The sequence below is a fragment of the Hesperophylax consimilis genome, chromosome 21 (assembly GCF_061612785.1).
Source record: "Hesperophylax consimilis isolate HC1 chromosome 21, BYU_Hcon_1.0, whole genome shotgun sequence".
NCBI classification, from domain to species: Eukaryota; Metazoa; Arthropoda; class Insecta; order Trichoptera; family Limnephilidae; genus Hesperophylax; species Hesperophylax consimilis.
Genome location: NC_142856.1, coordinates 3,154,383 through 3,176,595, shown reverse-complemented (window position 1 = coordinate 3,176,595; position 22,213 = coordinate 3,154,383). Strand labels below are relative to the sequence as shown.

Here is a 22,213-nt window from a genome sequence, read left to right as displayed (position 1 = left end):
TTTAGTTAAGACACTTTTATAAATGTTCATAATTTACTTCCCAGCAACCAACCAGCTTTGTGTTTCACGTCCAGATGTATTTCGATGTGATAGTATATGTTTCTACAACTGATCCATATTATACGATGTGAATATGCTTAAAATAAAGTAAAATAATGCTTATATATGGAATGTAATACGACAATTGGGTTTATTCTCTTTTTCACATCTATTTTTACAAGTTTTCATAGTACAAGTCACCATTTTGCCGTGTTATTTCGTAAAATGAACCGATGATGCCTCGACCATAGTTCGCACAAGAATGATGACGTCACGTTTTCTAAATTCACTTGAGGCCATACGCGAGCACAGCCGGCTCCAATGGAACCGGTATGGGGAGTGGGGAGTAATACGCTTTTAATCACTTAGGGCAGGTCTACTAATATTCATATGTCTATGATACTATCAGTATCGCCTTGGTGAAAGAGTAACAACATTCAGAGTCGAGCAGTTACTTAAAAATGCATTAGCCGTATTTAGTGACCGGATTTGAATAGCTACGTACCTACTTCTAAATCAAATTAAAGTGGACTCATTTGAATGTATTTGTGCACCGAACTGGTTTGGAACACTTGCCCGCAGTCCTCTCTTACCCACTAATTCTCAAAGATACTGGGTGCGCAGCGACTTAATCAATTGCGTTTCAATTTAAACTCTTAATGTTTTTTTTGTTCCATCCTTCAGCTTCCCAACAAAACCGAAATGATTATTAAATCGTTTTTTTTATCATTTATATGACTACACAAGCAAGGATCTCTTTAACTTTAATATTTACCGTTATTTTAATTAACTAATAATTGGATGATAATATATGTTCGAAATTCAAATACATTTAATTAAATCTAAACTTCAAATTCCGGTTGTGCGTGCATCCTTCGTAACTCTCAAGTGACTTACCACTGGTTGGCATGATACTGAATATTATATGCCTGTACAACATATAAATAAATAATAATAATAACATATGTGCATTTGTAGAAATGTATTATATATATTTATACAGCGCCCTTAAGGTGATTTGGCACAAAAACGGCGCAAAAAAATTAACTCTGATTCAATGAACTCAAATTTTCTTTGTATTTATGTGTCATTTTGACTATTGGAAATGATTGTATGAAGAATTTAGACAAGCGATAAAGTGGACTAACTATTAATAATCCGAAAGCGAGGACTTCTGCTTATCAGAACTCGCCAATCAGCAGAGCGACTCAACTGTTTCGATTACGATTCTGCATTGACCATCAACATTTTAAAACTGCCCCCATGACCTTTTTATACTTAAATTTACCTCAAATTTGAAATTTTCGTGATACATTTGTGTATAACCGTTTTATTATTTTCTTAATTGGAATTGATTTTTCAAGAATTCAGACTCCGATGATTATTCATGGGTCTGCGCTAGTTGACTAATAATAATTGAACGATAATGTTTGTTAGAAACGTTATTACATTTAATCAAATCGCATAGGTAAAAAATAAATGTTACTTTCAGTATTCACTATGCAATCCACCCCTCCCTAAAAAAATCAATTTCCTTACCACATCATTAAAATAAGGCAATTTTGTTTGTTCCTTATTGTTTTGTGCCTATTAAAACAATCAAAAGGCTGATTTAAATTCCCCAATTTCACTCTAATATAAACATAAAAACCATTGCCATCGCTTTGCCAGCGCAAAATTATTAATTTGACTTTCTCTTTCGAGCAATTTTTTATTATTTTCAAGGGTTCGATTAAGTTCAGACAAAGGTTTGCTCTTCGGGTCCGAGTAGATTACATTATCGTTTCGGCTCGGTGATTATTCCGATCACGACCACTCCGAACACAAATATTGCGCACAAATTATTCCGCAAATTATGATTTAATTAACATTAATCATTTTGAACAAAAAATATTTCGGACACTATTATTTGGAATTGAATAGAAACTTCACAGAACTTGAAAATCAACTTTGAAATTTGATGAATTGTTCAAATCCTGTGAAACAACCCGTATTTGTACCTTATCGAAACTGCTTATATTATATTTTTATTTATTTTTCCTTTTTTAATTTATACTTAAATTTCGAATGTCGTTATTTTATTGGTCAATGATGTAAACATTCCAAACACTGTAAAATTTAATGTGTAAAGTCTGTTTGTAACGCAAATAAATAAAATAAAATACTCTTCTGTTATTCAGACTCCAATATTTGATTCACTTCATGCTAAGTTTTCTTTGGGCATCCCCGACTTTCTCTACCATTCTCTTTCGCGTCATATATTACTATTATTTTTAAAAAAGCTTTGTGCGGAATAATTTGTTTTCGTGCGGAATCATCGTGTGCGGAGTAATGTTCGCAATTTTCCTGGTCGGTATAATATAATCCGAATACCGTTTCATTCTGTCTTTACTCTCTTAGAAGCGGAGGTGTATGTTTCGATACGAAGTGAAGGGCCTCCGCAGTATTAAGAAAGTTATAACGAGTTGAATATTCAGCCAGCGAACATAATTAATATTTCATTTTAAAGTCCGCCGAGGGGAGCTATAATTATTTCTATTCTGTTTTTCTGGAAAAGGCCTTTTGAGAATAATTAAATTTATCGATTTAAGATAAACGCTTTGGGAGATAAAATTATTTTGCTTTCTCATATCGAATGCGTCTAATGTACAGTTTGATGAATTCGAAGGTTCCTGCCTATCTGTTTGACAGACTGGACCACCTTGACTCTCTTACACACAGTACACGCCAAAGGGCAACCGAAAAACTCAACACAACGATAATTCAACACACCTTTAAAAAGTCATGAAAAGTAAGGACAATCACTTTTCAACAACGCCACCTCTACCCATCTATTAACCACTCTCACAACACCCGCCACTCATGGAGAAATCCAATTGTACCACCCACAACTAAAACATCTCTCGCTCAAAGACACTGCTCATTCTTAGGTCCAAAACTATACAACTTCAAGCCTGATGCTTGGAAAAAAGAAAACACAGCTATTCATAAATTGACCACTAATTGGTTTCATCAATTAGGTAGAAAGGAGAGTGAACTTTTACTACACAAAAAATGAAATCAAACACAAACCAAAAACAACAACAAAAACTCCAACAAAAAATAAACCATGTAAAAGATACCTTTATGTTCTAATCTTTATCATTATGTGTATATATGTACCTACCTAGTACTTTTAAATTAGAATGCTACCCAAGCAGCAGTTAATCTTATGTTTAATTGGATATTTTATTTTATTGTATTTCTTCTCTTTGTTATTCATATTTATACAAAATATGTTAGTAGGCTTAGGCACCAGTTAAAAGTACAAATACCTATTATTTCATTATTATTTTAATACTATACTTATCAAACAACTTATCAAAATGTTAATACTCATCCTAATTTGACTGTCCTAAAACGGGAATCCTCCTAGTTGGGCAGTCAAAACATTTCGTAAATAATGTATAATCTTTTACTAAATAAAAAAATTAAAAAAACTGGGTTACGAAGGTTAGGTTAATACGTTATTTTTATGCCACTTTTTAAAAGTGTGTTGAGTTGTCATTGAACCCTTTCTCGGGCGTCCCCGACTTTTTTATTTATTTAATATTTGTATGTTTTTTACAATAAATATACAATTATACATATTATACAGTGTTATAAAGGTAAATAATAATAGCTTTTCCTCACCATAAAGAGACAGGAGATAAGATACTTCTTCAACCATTTTCTTCCTAGTCTTTCATTCTCCTCCCACCCCTTTCTTCGTTCAACATGTACGCCTAATTTTATCACTCATAAGTATTTGATTCATTTCGGGTCGCGTTTTTAACTTTTTATAATATTCACTTCATGTAGTCTCATTTTGAAACTTGAAAATAAACTCGTTACAGATGTTTCGCCTTCCGAAGGCATTATTAAACTGGCGGTCTGATAATACTTTCGGAAAGTATACCGCTAATAATAATGACTACACAGCAGGACTGGTTTATACGTTTATACTGGTTTATAGTGCGCCCTACTGTCGAATTTGGCAGCCATCTCTGGTCTGGAGCCCCAAAATACCTGAAAAAAACCCTTGACTCTGTGCAGAAACGGGCGGTCCGTTTGATAGATTCCCCAATCTTAACAAACGGACTGCAATCTTTAGAGCACAGGCGTCAGGTAGGTATGCTGTCCTTGTTCTATCGGTATTACAATGGAAGATGCTCTGAGGAACTAGCGTCATTGATCCCTTCGGCACCGGTGCGTAGTCGGGGTACACGCCAAACGCGTGCCCAACATTTGTACACAGTTGACACTTGTCACATGAGAACGGGTCGCTTCTACGATTCGTTCTTAAGTTCAACAGCTCGGCTGTGGAACGAACTGCCGGCCTCTGTGTTTCCTCCCTCCTACAACATGGGACTCTTCAAGACCCATGTTCACTCCTTCCTCTCCACAAAAAGACCCTCCACACAGCATCCCCAAAGATGACATAGGCCCTGAGGGAAATTATTTTCTTCAGGGCCTCCTGTGTGGAGTAAATATTAAAAAAAAAAAAAAATGCAAAAAAAAAATATTTTTTAAAATTAAATAATAGCACCATTTAATAAAATAAAGAAATTTAAAACAAGAAACAGATTTGAGTAAGTAATAAATCTAGAAAATAGTATTAGAGAAATCAATGTTGCCCTCACGATAAAATAATTATCATGTCTTATTTATTAATAAAACATCAATTTTAGAATGTTTTATTGATTTACCTCGATGTATCATGATGATAAATGTTAAATTATCAGGCCTTATTTATTAATAAAATATCAATTTAAGAATTTTTTATTGATTTGCCTCGATGTATCATGACGATAAATGTTAAATTATCAGGCCTTATTTATTAATAAAACATCATTTCAAGAATGTTTTATTGATTTGCTTCGATATATCATGACGATAAAAGAATTTTCGTTGTAATACATAAACATTCGGATTTTCATGAGCACGTGTTCCATCATAAGGCCTGCAATCCCGTTTTTAACCGGAATTATCAATAATTTGAAGAGATTCTTAATAGATTAGGAGAGAATCTCGTACTATAAAAAAACTTTTATTATAGACGAATTTCATTTTTATTTATTTTATTTTATTGATACATGATTTAGAGAGTAGGTACATGTGATTTTTTTGTGTTATTTCACCCTCCATGCTAGGGATGACCTATGCTATAGCGGGTGAATTTTACAGTTTGCGGACATAGAATCTATACATTACTGTAATATAAATAAGAAAAATGATGTATAGCTAGTTTGGGTTGCAAGAAGAGGATGGAGAAGTTAGAGAATTATAACAAGATGAAACATTTGAGAAATTATTAGTATATAGATAACACTATTTAATTATGTACATTATGCGATATGGATTAATAAAATTCCAACGTTTGCGTTCAATTATTGGTTATTTATTTATTTATTCATTTTCGGGAAATCGACAGTTTACATTTAATCGGTTTGTACGTAAGTATTATATAGTAAAATAAAACCAATTATGGATTTCCTCCTTGTGACTTTACCTCTACTGAGACAGCATAATATGGAATAACTAAATTAAATTTGTGAGAAAGGAATATGAATTAAAAAAATTATAAAAAACAAAAATTATATAAAACGAAAAATTTACAAAACAATACATTTATAGTTAGAAAAATAATTCGGTTTTTTCTCTTCAGTGTTTATTGGTTTTTTACGTCTTTTTGTTTTCAAAGCGTATTCAAACTTTATTTTAATATGTCTGGTGTAGGTAGGTATATCATTATTGATAATATAGAAATAAACAAGTGATTACAGAAAAAGGAAGACCTATGTAAGGGGTGGTGGTAAGCAGTATGACGCGGGGGGTCGGGTGTGGGCAGCGATCCCCAGCCTTTTCAGAGAAATTCGGAACGCAGATACAAAGGTCATTTTTAAAGTGGGTCTTTTTAAGGGTTGAGAACCCCTGGATTTGAAAGGTAAGACGCAGGTTCCATATTATGTTCCGGGAAAGCTAATTCCATCCTGTCAGGTCGGCTCAATTCATCATCGCGCGTGTGACACTACTGTGCCGTACTGGGGATGGGAAGGAGAGACCTTGAGACGTACGATCTTACTGTCACTCACACTTTTTATGAAATATGAATTCGGGATTGTAAGGCCACATACCCAATGAGGTCGTCTCCTATAACAAAATTTATAGGAGACGACCTCATTGGGTATGTGGCCTTTCCTAAGTTTCTCACAATTCGGAATCGTAACAAATTTACCATATTAATTAAAGCATACCGAGGACAGAGCTTTTTGTGATTTTGGAAAATATCTAATAGTTCCTGTAAGGGACTGTAACTTCAACAGGACACCGGCACACATGGACAGTGGACACCTTGATTCCAGAGTTATTCAGGTAGAGTCCAGCTTGTAATGGCAGCACGGGCTGTGTAGGGCCAGTAGTAGGAATGTAGTCAATAAAACAACGTATTACTTTCCCTAGTACTGTTGGATGAGGAAGGACTGCTTGTACCAGTAACTTATCTATTTATTGGTCACGTGTGTTTAATATGGGGTAATTATTTTAACAGTGATGATCATCCTAATCTCACAATAGAATTGAACAAAGGACATTGTTTTAAAATGACCGAAAATTCGTAAAATTAATTGCTTTGGTCTCAGCTTGAGGAAACTGGATAAGGATTGATAGTGTGAAGATATAAGCCGACGTAAAATGTAGATATTTGCTCTAGGCCGATAAGGAGCGTGTAACGTCACGGGCGGCACTGCACCACCGCCTTTACCTATTTTCGAAATATTTTTGTCTAATATTTGTATTTTTTAAAATAAATATACAATGTTTAAAAGTCATACTGTTTTACTTTATACTACACTTCCATTAAAAGCATTTGCTTGTGGATGGGAGAGGAATGTACATTTACGAAAAAATAATATAACTAGGTTACAAAGTAAAAAGAATTACAAAATTAAAATCCATACAAATTATTGTATTTGGAAGGAAGAAAAATATATATTATGGAGGATAAGTAGAGTGTAGTAGGATAATTTGTGAGATTTTCAAGTGAAACTAGGGAAATCAGTTTTTTAATAACGATTTCTCTAAAATATTTTTTTTATAAAGTTCCAATATTTGTTTTTTATCATTAATGCTTCTAATTTCTTCTGAAAATTTATTAAAAAAATGTTTTCCTTAATATGAATAACCACTTCGTGTGACTTCGCGGGTCCCAATTGCATACATTTTACTAATGTTCTCTTTGAAAATTTCGTAATTTTTGCAGTTATCAAAAACTAGTTTTACCGTCGCTAATAGCTCTTTAAATATAATAATAATAATTGGATGACTTGTATAGCGCCGTTTTTGTGCCAAATCACCTCAAGGGCGCTGTAAAAACTTATTATACATTTCTATAGTGATCTATGTTATTACTTAACGATTTATGGAGATAATATACAGTACAATACTTACCTGGTAGGTCACTTGAGATTAACACTTCATATATTACATTTCAATTTTAACTTATTAATAATTAGAATAAAATAACTCTGTTTTTAATACCACTTTATTGTATATATTTTTATATATAAAATTAACCGTTTTCGGTTCACCTTGAACCTTTGTCAGGGTTATATTAAATCAATGACAAGTTATAGAAGAGGGAGAGAGAACATCAACCACCCTCGTTTGAACATTTCTTGCATTGTAATACTTTTAGTATTCTAATTATTATATTCAATTTGCATGATAAATAATGGTGTACGAAACGTTGGCTAACGAAGGAGGTAGCGTAACACGGCATAATACCCCAAAGAAAAATCACTGTATGCTCTGGCTCATTAAACCTTCCGGTAGCTGATGACATGATTTAGAACCTGCGACATGTTTTTATTTGTAATATTATAGAATTTTATTTTGATTTTAGTTTTGGATTTCTATTTCTAAGTATAAGCTGTAAATATTATCAAATACAGTCGCTATCCGCGTCTGTCTGTATGTGCGCTTAGTTTTTCTAAACTACCTAACGGATTTTGATGGGATTTTCACTATCATTCATATAATTTCTTCCGGAAGGAATGAATATATGAATCCTATAATTTCTATACCCGCTATATCCGATTTTTTGACAAAATGATCTAAGTATGGCATCTTGTTCACATTTTTGTGAGCAACAAGAGGAGCCTAAAATTGAGTTTCAAAACCCTTCTTATCACGACCAAAAACCATGTTAAAACTGCAAGTGAGAAACCAAATCCGCTATATCATACAGAAAGTTACTATCAAAAGCGCTATATCAGATTCAACCAATCACAAGCAGTTATTTTGTCAAAATACAATATGGCCGCCGCTCTGACGCCACGCTCGTGTGTCAAAATGATCTTCGCGTGTGTTTCTTAACCCGCCATGTCGGCTCAGTTGACTTTGAAAAGCCTCTATATCACGAAGTGAGTATCAAAATCCGCTTTATCCATTTTATTTATCGAAATTACCTAATTATTGCTAGACATATATAGAAAAATAAATGATTTTCGAAATTTTATTACTCCAATTCATTATATAAAAAATTGTAATGCAATTACTTATGTACGCTAGAGATGTGACAGTTTTTTGCGGTTTTCTCCAAATCAATGAAAGTTGATATAGCGGGTATAGAAATTACACGACTCATATATAATACATGCATATTTTTTTATAGAAAGTAGAGAAAAGTCGATGTTTTGTAATCAGGTCGTGTAATATTTTCGGTCGCTTGCATTGCTGACGCTGGCTAAACCTTATGAGATACGTCAAAATTATGTACTACGGATTGGAAATATTTATTAGAATATATATCTTAATAGAAAAGTCCGCTATGGAATTTTCTGTAGGCTGTTCCTATCTCTTAAGCATTACCCACAGCAGCGCCGGGTTCACGTCAGCTAGCCTTGCTTGACTAAAGCAGACTATCAATATTCCATTTGTATTAGATGAGCAAGTTTTTGAGGCATGACTGCCGCTGTGATTCGTAAAGGTTTTTATGTCAGATTGAATGTCGGACCTTTATCTGAAAGTTAAAGTTTACCTTCGGAATTCCATTCCGTCCGAGTCGGAACGGAACGGCCACCAGAACGGATCCGCTCCGGTCCGGGTTGCTCGCTTATTTCCGCAAATTTGCTCCGGACCGATGATATAGGAATATCTCTTATGTATTATATTATAATGATATATCAACATCTAATATAAAATTTATACGGTAATTGTTAGGCGACAGAATGAAATCTTATAACCTTATCTACAAAGCAGTATATATCCGTGTCTGAAGTAGCGGTGTGTAGGTTCAGTTGGAATGAGTTCTTGAACCCGAGTCTTTTGCGGGAATCGGATTCCACTCCTACACCTTTTTAAAATTAACTACTCCTAGAGAACTCGGACTCGGACCCGAATGCCTCAATATGTACCCAGTGCTCGGCACTCACATTCATCTCGCGCGAATTTATTTTAATATCAAGTTTTTATTTATTTTAATGTCAACGGTATATCACGAGTTCTCGGTGAGTGATGAATACGTTCCGCACCCGCACCAGAACCCGCACTGGTGCGAGTCCTCGTACGGGTCCGGGACCGAGTTAGGGACTGGAACCGCGCGTCATTCAGAACTCGGAACCTGGATCTTTCACGACAGCAGTTTCTTTTAAGTTGGTATAAATCAAACTTCTAGGGATTATCTATTCAATGGTACCAACTTATAACTTGCCCTAGGGTAGTTCAGTCAATTTGCCTCACCCTGTAATATTAATTCCAAATTCAACAATAACTTTAAATGTACATTCATCAATCTTTACAGTATCTTTACAGTAAAGGCGAGTAGTAGCTGATTTAACATTTATACTTGTTTCCAATTCCCATTGTTTAAGACGCCATCGCATGTTTCACCCATTTAAAAATAATATCACCTATTTTAGCCCTCTGAACCAAATGTGATGTTATAATAAGATAGTGTGCTGAAGTAGACGTTTTCGTCGATAATTTAGACGGATTCAGAAAAAATGTTCTGCTGTTGCTAAAAAATATGTGACTCTTGTTATATTATGCATTACTTGCGTCTCTATCTGTGTCTCCTGTGTCTCTATTTGTGTATCTTATTTTTTTGCACTATATTTATTTGTATTTTTTTTTCTTTATTGAATCTTTATGTATAAAAATTAATGAATAGTGAGTGTGAGTAGATTTTTGTAATGGTTGTACCTATGTGTGTATTAATTAATTTTAACATAGCTTTGAGAAGTACACGACATACTGCTCTTTTCCACACGCTTAATTACAAAACAAGTGCTGCATCTAATTCCCCAATTACCTTAATTATAGTGAATACCTCACAAGAGTCCTAACTGCTCCCGTCTGGAGCCAGTGAGACTATGGCATCCCCAATTGGGGGATGTTGTGAGGCTGAAGGTAAGTGGGGAAGGGAAATAGGAAGGCGGGGAAGTACCTGGCTATTCAGTTCTAGTCACTAAACACGGCTAAAGCCATTTGGAGCAACGTTTCAATTCTGAATGGTGGTCTTACACCAGGGCGATACTGGTAGTATCTTCCACTCTGGAACGTGCCGCAAATATACTATATATTATTTCAATTAATTAATTGTGAAATAACACAAATTAATCAAATAAAATTTATTTGCGCACGCCGGGTTCGAACCCGCGACCTTCGGAATGGCAGTCCAATGCGTTACCACTGGACTATGCTGGCCGTCTAGTCCAGTACTAAAGTTTATAAAAAATAATATTTTTTATAAACTTTAACATCGACATTTTTTTAAACTCACTGCCCAATTTTATACACATACTCACACATACATACACACACCTATACACTACACTCTTCAGCTGGTAATTACTGAATATTCATAACACATACAAGACATTACTAGTAAACATATCGTAGGTACCCACCTTGAAATATTTAATATCTGTAAATTATTTCACCACTGTAACCAAAGTATTGTTTGTTTCTATAATATCAAATAAATAAATACCTTTAATTTTTTCTTGACTAGAAAGCAGTTGTAGTTTTTGTGACTTTTTATCTATTAGTTTAGAAGGTTGTTTTTTCCATTTATGATGAAAAAAATATACATTTCTCACGACTTTTAAAAAGTTATCCCCATAGAAAGAGTTTCAAACAAATTGTTTTTGGCTTTCTCCTTTCAAGGATCTTTCAGTCGGAGTTTCATTAGTTAGAATTACTTACATAATAATAGTTTGCGAAAATATTATTAACTTCGATATTATTTTCGGGAAATTCAAGAAAGTTGAAAAAAATTATGGACTCAATATTTTTAATTAATTGCCTTTGAAACTAAGCTTCTCTTAGAACTTCCTTTTTTTGTATTTAGGTATTGAACATGCATATTTCGAAGATCCAGTACTTATGATAGAAATGGCACAACGAGCTTAAAATTGCAGTGTTATCTGCGTGCAAAAACAATTGTTTAATCTTCTCCAAAATTAAACTTTCTAATGAATCTATGTTTATCTGAAGTGGCCTGTACATAATTAAAGAGAGCTTTATATTCTATATATATAAAAATGTAAATGTTAGTTTGTTCACAATCTTAAATCTTCGAAAGATCTACACCGATTGCTTTGAAATTTTGACCCAACGTTGCATTCCAATACGCGTGTGTTTATATTAAATAGATGTCACCTGTGACACAGCGCCATCTGTTGGACCTAAAAGCAACACTCGCTATTGTTTATCTATCTGCACAGAAATACTGAGCCACAGTAACGCGTGGCGGGGTATAAATAGTTAATTCATAACTGTACAGCGCCATTGAGGTGATTTTTCACAAAAAGGCGCTATACAAATTATCTAGTTATTATTTACTTTGAAATTCCAGTCTTAAACGAAGATTCCTATTCCTGGGGAATAGGAATCTTTTAAAAACCTTTCGTCTACTAATACTGCCTGTATATATACGCAGAACACATGCTCGTGATTATGAGTAACGTTTCCTGCTAACCTGTTCTTATCCCCCCTATTATCTATTATGAGTAAAACGGTTTATTTCTTAAGAAGATACAACATTAGTTCAAGGGGCTGCGGCCTGCTTGGCCTTGGGGGCCTTCACTCCCTTGGCGGCTGCAGCTCCCGCGGCTCCGGTGGCCTTGCGGGGTACCGGGGGGAGTCCTACTCGGAATCCGTTGCGGAACCTCCTGCGCACAATCTTCAGGTGGCGCATGCGGCCAGTTCCGGTGGTCTTCCTCCTCTTGGCCTTCACGGACCAGTTGTACGAGCGCAGTTTAGCGGCAGGGTAGCCACATTGGGCGCATTGTGACTTTTGGATGTGATAGGAAGAGCGTCCACACCTACCACACAGGGTATGTGTCTTATTCCGGCGTTTACCAAAGCTGGAGGTTCCTTTCGTCATTTCCGACACTCAGCTTCAAAAAGAACGTATTCGTGTTGCATACGTTGGTTAGGTTAGCCAGTAGCTACACTCTGCGCAGTAAGTATCTTTCTGCTATCCTATGATGTTTAACGGGGAGGGGTGTAGATTTAGCTACAGGGTGGTAGGTACCAGCGCTAACTGTCGGCGGTTTGACACGCATAAATCTGTACCTCCCACCCCCTGTACCCCTATATCATCCTGTAGCTCCAGTTCAGTGTTCATCCCTTTTCCCCGGCGACAAGGGTTGGATTGGAGGCTTTTAATTATGCAGTCGGTAAATTACAAACCTAAATATGTCAATAAAATCACTAACTGAAAATGGTTTAAATGGATTATATACTATAGTCGTTTATTTTGGAGTATTATGCCGTGTTGCGCTACCTCCTTCTTCGGACAGCATTACAGTGTACATCATCAGGGCAGTGGTGTTTTATAGGAATAGTGTTTTACACATCTGCCCCTATGGTGGATACTGTAATACTGTCCAAAACGAAAGAAGGAGTAAGCGCAACACGGCATAACACCCCAAAAATAAACCACTCTAATACTTTCGGCCGCGTAAATCTCAAATCGTATCAGATTATATATTGCTTTGATACTGTACGAATCTATTTTTCATTTTTAGAACATAAATCGTCAGTAATAATATGAAAAATACCTACTCATTTAATAATATGAAAAATCACGAAATTCAATTTATATTGATTTCGGATTTCTGTGCGTTAGTCCTGTGTGAAATGTAATTCAATGAACTCAAGTTAAATGTTATTTTCAAAATTAAAACTTTTTTTGTGAAGAATTCTGACAGGCGATAAAGCAGATATCTACCTATAATATAATATTTGAACGAAAAATATTTTTTACATAATACAACGCACAATTCGAATTTCAAACAAGACGTCAAATTTACTGGTTATGAAAAAATATACAAATTTATTTATTTTCTGAACCTACTTACGATCAAATATTTTAATATAATGTGACGCACAATTCGGATAATAATCGTTATTTCACTGACCTCAAATGACGTCAACTAGATGTGAGAAATTATACAAATATATTTATTTTCTAAACCTACCTATGATATAATATTTTAACAGAAAATTATTTTAATATAGGGTTTTCCAATAAGAGGTGTTATTTTGATATTCAAAGAAAATTTTTTAATATAAATGATCGAATGTTTATTTCATTATAAAGAGGAAGGTATGCCGTTAATAGTGAAAAATAACATCAGTCAAATAACCACCACGACCACGCCTACAGGACCATATCCTTTTCATGAAATTTTCCATAACCAAATTGCAAAGTGTGGCTGCCTTATGTCCACCTAAGCCTCACGAATTCCATCTTTGAGGTCTTGCATCGACGCTGGGCTGTTGGCGTAGACCTTCTCTTTCACGTGGCCCCAAAGGAAGAAGTCGCAATAGGCAATAGAAGAATGCTACTTTCAGGAATGGTATACAGGGTGTATCGGCAAGTACCTGACAAACTTTAACCAGCTATTCCTTAGCACATTTGGAGTAAAAAAAATACTATTTATATTTTCCACCACGTCTTGTTGAAAGTAAACGTTGTCCAGATCCATACCATCCAATTCCGGCCATAAAAAATCATTAATTCCTTAATTAATATTCAAAATAACACCTCTTATTGGAAAACCCTCATATAATATGACTCACAATTCGAACTTAGAATACAAATAATCGTCATTCACTGACGTCAAATTTACTAGTTATGAAAAAATATACCAATGTATTTATTTTATAATTTTTTGATACTTTATGCATAATTCTTGATGTTTCTGAAATCGCCTTAGTGAAAGACCACGTTTAGGAATTTATACGCTGCTTTAAAAGGCTTTAGCCGTGTTTGGTGACCAGATATGAATAACCAGTCCCCCATCACCTTCCCCACCCCAATACTTTAAGTCTCACAACATGCCATATTGGGTATAAATAATAATATTTAGATGATTTGTATAGCGCCATTTTTGTGCAAAATCACCCCAAGGGCGCTGTACAAATTTATAATACATGTCTACAATGATCTATGTTATTACGAATTATATATGCAGATAATATACAGTACCATACTTACCTGGTAGGTTACTTGAGATTAACACTTAATTAACATTAACTAATTGTTTATTAGCGAAATTTAGATACAGGATTTAGGACATAATTGGAAAATCGGACATAATTGAACATTCCGGTATTTATTTTAATAATATATATCATGTTCTTTAATGAGCGTGTTTAGGAAAGGAAAAGCAAATTTTATTTTGGCGGTACTACAGTACAAGGTTTTGATCAGAATTCACCTTCCTAAATGTGATTCGTTCCTCGGCATAAGACAGATTTCGATGTATTATAGGCAATAGAAGAATGCTACTTTCAGGAATGGTATACAATAATAAATAAAAAATATATATGGTGCTAAGGAATAGCTGGTTAAAGTTTGTCGGGTACGTGCCGATACACCCTGTATATTTAATTTATGATGACAGCTTAAAAAGGTAAGTATTTAGTTTAGACCTGAATTCTGTTGGACTTGTTATGGATCTCAAGTTCCGGAGGGAGTTTATTCCAAGCCTTCGGCCCAGATACTCCGAAAGCGCGATCACCAAACATGGTATTTGGCTTGAGCTTAGATTCCATCAGTCTGCCTATAGCTGATGATGTTGCTGATCTAAGAGTTGCCAGTTGTAGTTGCAGTAGGAGATGCCATAGTCTCACTGGCTCCAGACGGTTGGGAGCAGTTGCGACGATTTTTAAGACTTTTTTTAATGTATATTTTTAAATGTAAGATATTAAAATACAACCGTATTTGATCCATATTTTAGGACGCAGCAAAGCCTAACGAAAGCTGGGATTTAACAATTTTGATTAAATTACCAAAAAAGCTCTACGCTTAAGGTAAGGTCACCTTCATTCATATCGTAGCATATTTTAGCAATATTTTTCGCAATAGGATTTACGCTCCATACAGATTTCAACTACTTACCTTTCGTAAAATATGTGGCTTCGTCAAATCCGCCAGCTTTACAAATCGACAGAATATTGAATGAGATTATCCCAACAAGATGGGTTGAGTGGTGGAGCGCTTCAAAAGGAAAATTGAATAAAATAATGTATTAATATTGAAGGTTGGTACTAATAAGTGATTAGTACTAATCGTGTGGCTATCTTGAATGTTTTCTAACTATTATATTTAGAGTTTAGTTCCATCATATCCAATAATTAATTTTTAAATATATACAGCAAGTGGCGCGAAACGCCGCTTGCGGTTGCTTCGTTCCTTCCCCACAATTCGAGGCTCGGTTCGCAAATGTATACGCAGCGTAAGATAGATTTTTTTTAACGTAAATCACGAGAAAGAGTTGCAAGAGCAAGAAACAATAGTCCTAAACGTATCAACATCTATCTATCTATAGAAATAAAAATGTTCGTTTTTTGTTTTCCGAAAGATATTCAACGATTGCTTTGAAATTTTGACACAACGTTGAATTCGAATACGAGTGTGTTTTTATATACCTATATTATATAGATACCACCTGTGACAGGTAAAAACATGTTTTTTAAAAAACAGCGCCATCTGTTGGTCGTAAAAGCAACACGCGCTATTGTTTCTCTATATGTACAGACAGACTGAGCAACAACAACGTGGCGGAGTATATATTGTAAATAATAAGAATAAAAGTTATCAACAAATTAAGGGGGCAACAGTAACACTTCGGGAGAAAAATTTCCCTCCCACTACTTATTAATTATCAATTTGTTGTCTCTTTCAAATTTTTTGTCTCTGTCTAGTATTTTTATTTTATTTAATGTTATATTCTCCCTCTGCCTGTCTACCTATATATATTCTATAACTATATTAGTATTTAGTTATTATTATATCTTAAAGAAGCTTGGTTTATGCGAAACCGGTCGATATGTAAAATAATAAAAGTTCGTGGTTAAACACAAATCAGTTTTTTTGTTGTAAATTTGAGGTTAACCGACGCCACCTAAAGATAAAGTAGGTCAATAAAATTTTTTGTTTTTTCCCATGTCGTAGTATAGGGTCAATGAGTACACATATAGAGATTTTGAAATTTAAAAAAAAGTTCTCTCCGCCTTTTAACCATATATTGTTTCGTAGTGCTTTCACACAAGCTAAAACTAGGTTTCTAGGTAGCTTTCAAGGTACAATAATATAATAACTTAAATATATTACCAACGCACAAGCTGCGCCTTAGTGGGTTCCTATTATTCGTATTATGTAAAAATTGGGAAAAATAAAGGAATTTAAAAAAAAGAAAAAGAAACGAAGTGTGGATTATCTTATACCTTGCTACATGTCTTAAACCCGTTTTATAAATTTTTCTTTCGGCGCTCTTCACAAAGTGCTTTATACTTGTGTCTTGTTTTAAATAAAGTAATTTGATCAAATCGTTTAGCAAATGCTAACAGAGTCTGATAAAATAAACACAAAAACATCGAATAAATCCTATAGAATTCTCGGAAAGAGATTTAAAACGGGTAGGTACTATTTTTTAATATATTTTTATAGAAAGTACTTTGTGTTTTCACTGCGTTAATCAGATCAATTAAATAATATAACTGTTTCTCTTTTTTAATAAAATATTTCATTTAGCAAGATGAAGCTCGTAAACCTCATTGTAATTATTTATTTAGTTTTATTTCCTGTATGTAGTTCCTGTGGTTTTGTTAGTTTGCGAATTGATAACTGTGTTCGGTCGAATAAAACAGCCATGTTCATGAAAAAAACATTAGTGTTTTTTTGTGAAATTTCCATAACTGAAATAAAAAAGGGGATGAAAGTGTGGATTATTATAATAAGTGGCTTTGTCTAACGATCGGCCTACAAACCACCTAACCCGCCCAACAAAGAAGGCAGTAGAAAGGCATAGCTACTAATTACACCCGGCTCAGCGCAGTCCGGCCCTCTCGTGTCCGTCCCGCCCGCTGATTGCTTCCTATCCTCTCCCTGTACCCCCCGCCCCCCGTATCACCCGCCCATGTATACCACCCCACCCTATCCGCATGGTTACTGAATAGGTACCGAGTACCGGGTACCGCACATTGGCCGGTCACGATACATCTTTTACTACTTTTAGCAGGATCTTCTTTTGCTGCATTCGATTATAATTAAGGCGATGCACTACGTAGTAATGCAAAATCATGTGTTTTTGGTTTGAAAATTTGGTCGCCTAGAAATGTTTCAGATGCTTTAATTAAATACTGCGAGTAGAAAACATCTTGGCTTTTGAAATAATCGAGTATTTTTTAGAGTCTTTCTATAAGCCCAGAAAAAAATAATGTATAAGACCTATGAAAACTGCTTTAACTCTTAAACCCTACCTGGGGTACTGGAGTACCCCCCTGGTGTTTAAAATATCAACAATTTTAACAATATTGCACTGTTACAAAAATCGCTCTAGCTAATCTACTCTCGATAATTTGCGCGTAAGTACGTCAGAAAGCCGTGACCGCCCGGCAAGTGCAGTCCCGTCCACAGGTGTTCCGGGGTACCCCAGTACCCCGTGGTAGGAATAGTGTTAATTCTTCCTTCGAGTTATACTTTAATTACTGAAGTTGTTTTTCGACATCTCTCTGGTAAGTTTACACATTATTTATGATTTACTTTATTTTGTGATAATGGTTAGGTAACAGTGTTGATAGGGAGGGCCTTCGCCCAATAACGAGACATTCATGGATTAATAATGTGTTATGAATGTAATGACAGTGTATGCAGTGTAATGAGATATGACAATTAACAATTGGTTCACGTCTATACCCACAGCCAAGAAATTACTGGAAAAAGGGATAACATTAGTTGGAACTGTAATGAAAAATAAACGATAAATTCCTCCGGTTTTCTTGGACACTAAAAATCGAGAGAAATGCACATCAAGGTTTGCCTACGACGGACCTCTCACACTTTTATCGTATTGTCCTCTGAAGTCAGCTAAAAATAAAATTGTAATCATGCTGTCCACCATGCATGACATCCCTGACAAGGATAATGAAGTGTACCTTCCAGAAATAATACATTTCTATAGTAAAACCAAATGCGGAGTGGATGTGTTCAACCAACTTTGTAAGAAGTACTCGACGTCCAGGAAGACCAAAAAGTGGCCCATGTATCTCTTCTACGGGTTGCTAAATGCTGTTGATGTCAACTCTTGGGTCTTATTCAAGCTGTCAACTAAAATTGATAAAGAGAAAATCACCAAGCGGCGTGAATTTCTAAGAGTTTGACAATGGCACTCATAAAGCCTCATATGAGAGCAAAATTACAAAGGCCAAGTTTACCCCGGGATTTCTGAGAAACTATACGTGCAGTCTTGAATATTTATATTGAAGACCATAGGCCGGTCCCTGATAATCCCAAACCTGGTCGCTGCTGCTTTTGTCCGCGCACATAGGACATAAAATCTTGATCTGTCTGTAACACTTGTCGCCGCCATATTTGTGCTGACCATCTTCACAAAATCAGTCCTTCATGTAAAGGCAAATATGTCTATTAGTTTTTATTGATAAATTTTACTGTCTTTTCATATTACTTTGCCATAATAAAAATAATATTTAAAGAAATATCAAAAACTTCTATTTTATTTTATTTTTTACGTGGGGTACTTCAGTACCCCGTGGTAGGAATAATTACATTCCCAGAGTGGTAGGGTTTAAGAGTTAAAGTTCAAAATCTCCTACTTACAAACCCATTTTTGGTTATGATTTTATTGTATAATATGGCAAATTAAGTTATTTATAAAATGACCAAAAAAATTTTTGCCTGAACATCCACAAAATAAAATAATAGGCACTTTTTGGCCATGTTTTTTTCATGCATAAATATAAACAGGCGGATGGTGTTAAGCGAGAATTTAAACCTTATCGCCATCTACGTAAGGGCTGTTATTGATAGCGGCTTTATTTAAAATATTACACGACGTAGTGCATCGCCTTAATCAAAGAAGTCTAAAAGTTTTGCAAATTAAAGCCATGAGTATAATTCTAAGGTGAAACAAATATTACAAAATTAAAAATATATTTAGGGAATTAAATCTTATATTATCTTATAAACAAATTGTGTTCCTTAATGTTATACTTCTTTTTTTAAATGAATTGCATCTAAACATTGCCAACAATGTTCAGAATTTATGCGGAAACGTAAATATCAATACAAACGTAATCACTCTACAATAGAAAAAAATCAACCCGTAAAAAACAAACTTTTTTTTACTATACTATATATCTATTTTTAAACTTAGAAAAAAAAACAAATAAAAAATGGTTTGTATGAGGATTGAAACTGCCTTCGCAGGAATCAGAGCAACCGCGTTACCGACCTTGCCAATATTTAAACTGCTGTAATTTCGTCCGATTTTAGATAAATGCGTATGTATCTGCGTGTGTGTACGTAATTGATACCAAAAGTAGTCGTCGTCGATAATGAGTCTCTCTGCCGAATTTCAGCTCAATCGCATGTCGGGAGGTGGGTTAATTTCCGCTTCAAAATATGCATTCATTCATGAAATAAGTCTTCCCTTTCGAAAGAAGTCAAAATCACAAATCAGGGGTGAAGATCTTCCAGGAAATACCAACCATTATAAAAACAAGAAAATACAGGGTTTTCCAATAAGAGGTATTATTTTGATATTCAATCGTAAAAGATCAATGGTTTCGTTGCTTGTGTGGCACGTAGCGCCGTCTTGTTGAAAGTAAACGTTGTCCAGATCAATACCATTCAATTCCGGCCATAAAAAATCATCAATCATCTCTCGATAGCGCAATCCATTCACAGTAACTGTTGCTCCAGCCATAAACCGCACCAAACACGTTGAGGATAGAGAGGCTTTTCAACAATAACTCTTGGGGTTTTCGAGCCCCAGATGCGACAATTTTGCTTGTTGACGAAGCCACCGAGGTGGAAATGGGCCTATTCACTCAAGATGATTTGCATTTGATTCACTCAAGTGAATGTTAATAATTTCAATGCGTTGTTCCGTGTATCGTTCCATTTTTATTAATAGCGTAGTTTCTACTTGTCAAATGTCAAAAAATTACAGCTTCAAAAGTACCATCTACCGAAATAGAGAGCTATTCGAAATAATACCTCTTACTGGAAAACCCTGTATATAAAAATATAGAAATAAGTGACAAACTATTTTTGTAATTTAAATACTCTAGTTTGTTTGTAGCTTTATTGCTATGTAATTTTCATACTAGCAGATATGTAACCACTGTGCGTAATATTTTAAGTTATATAAATAAATGGATTGTTCATTACTTTTGTTCTATTTCTGTCAAAAATAGAAAATTAAACGCAAGAATAAATTTTACAAACATTAAATTCAATGAAATTCGTTCCCACTCGTTTATATGAGGATTATATGCAAGCATACCTTGATAAATATTATTCAATCTCAGAATTTTTAGTAAATATTATTATCAACTTAAAACTGTACATGTATCTGTAAAATAAAATAAAATTACATTACCTCTCGCGATGAGGAAAACATTTAATTAATTTTATGTTTCATGCCAAGTGTTTATTTTATATCCAATATAATGTCACACCATAAAATGTTTCTAAAAATATGCATACCTTGATAAATATGTTCAATCTCAGTATTTTTATTAGATATTATTATTAACTTAAAAATGTATATGTATCTGTAAAATAAAATAAAATAACATTACCTCTCGCGACGAGGAAAAAACTTAATTAATTTTATATTTCACGCCAAGTGTTTTTTTTTTATTTATTTTATATCCAATATAATGTCAAACCATAAAATGTTTCTAAAAAATTTTTTTTTTACATGAAATATTTTCCATGCCGTATCCAGTATTCTTCTATCCGGTGTTTTCCCCCCGTTCACCGCCCTGTTCTGCTCTCTTTTGTTTCCGCTTCGGATTCATTTGTTTCTGGCCGCCCGCGCCCCCTTTGTCCGAACGGGTTAACCCGCTTCTGCCTTTTCAATCTACCACCGTCCACTAGGGGAGGGAATAAGCTGCCTACTGACTACGACCACCGTTTTTGCAGGCTGCCATATTAATTTTCGTTTTAAAATGCGAAATTATTGCCGTTATGTTTTCGGTCCGGTGACAATGTAAATGGTCACCGCTGCTGTTAATGCCTTTAATGATTTGTTTTTGAGAATTATTTTCTAAATATCATTTGCGTATTATTGTTGGCATGGTGCACTAATCACACTCTCCTAATTACAATGCCGTACGACTAAATATATCAAACTGCGAATATGGACTGGGTATTTAATTTATTTTATTTAAAACATTACATTTATTTATTTATTAATTAATTAACGGACTTACGTCCAATATATTACAAAGCGACACGAGATTTGGGGCAATGTACAATGCAAGAGTAAAGGATGGTATATAAAAGCAGAGACAAACAAGAAAAACACATAAGAAAATAGAAATTAAATAGAAGTGTCAAGTCAAGTCAAGACCTTGCTAAAACTAAAGTGATACAAAAAAGTCCTACTCAAGTTCTGTTACTATATCATTGTAGGCTAGTTGCTTGACAAATCTGAAATAAAAACAGAACTTGAAAAAATCTTTCACAGAACCCGAAAATGAACGTTGAAATTTGATGAATTGTTCAAATTCTCCAAAACAACCCGTCCTTAGAATTTGTTCAATTTCATAATACGAGTAATTGCCTCTTTCTAATCCTAGCCTCGTAGCAATACCTTTTAGGAAC

The 22,213-nt window shown here is 34.5% G+C and overlaps 1 protein-coding gene and 1 pseudogene across 1 annotated transcript in view; one reads left to right on the top strand and one right to left on the bottom strand.

Annotated features, from left to right (window-relative positions):
- The window catches only part of UBL3 (ubiquitin like 3), a 428,822-nt gene that overhangs the window by 288,758 nt on the left and 117,851 nt on the right, over positions 1 to 22,213 (top strand). The gene's annotated exons all lie outside the window — the stretch shown is intronic.
- LOC149413522 (large ribosomal subunit protein eL37 pseudogene) lies at positions 12,077 to 12,479 on the bottom strand (annotated as a pseudogene).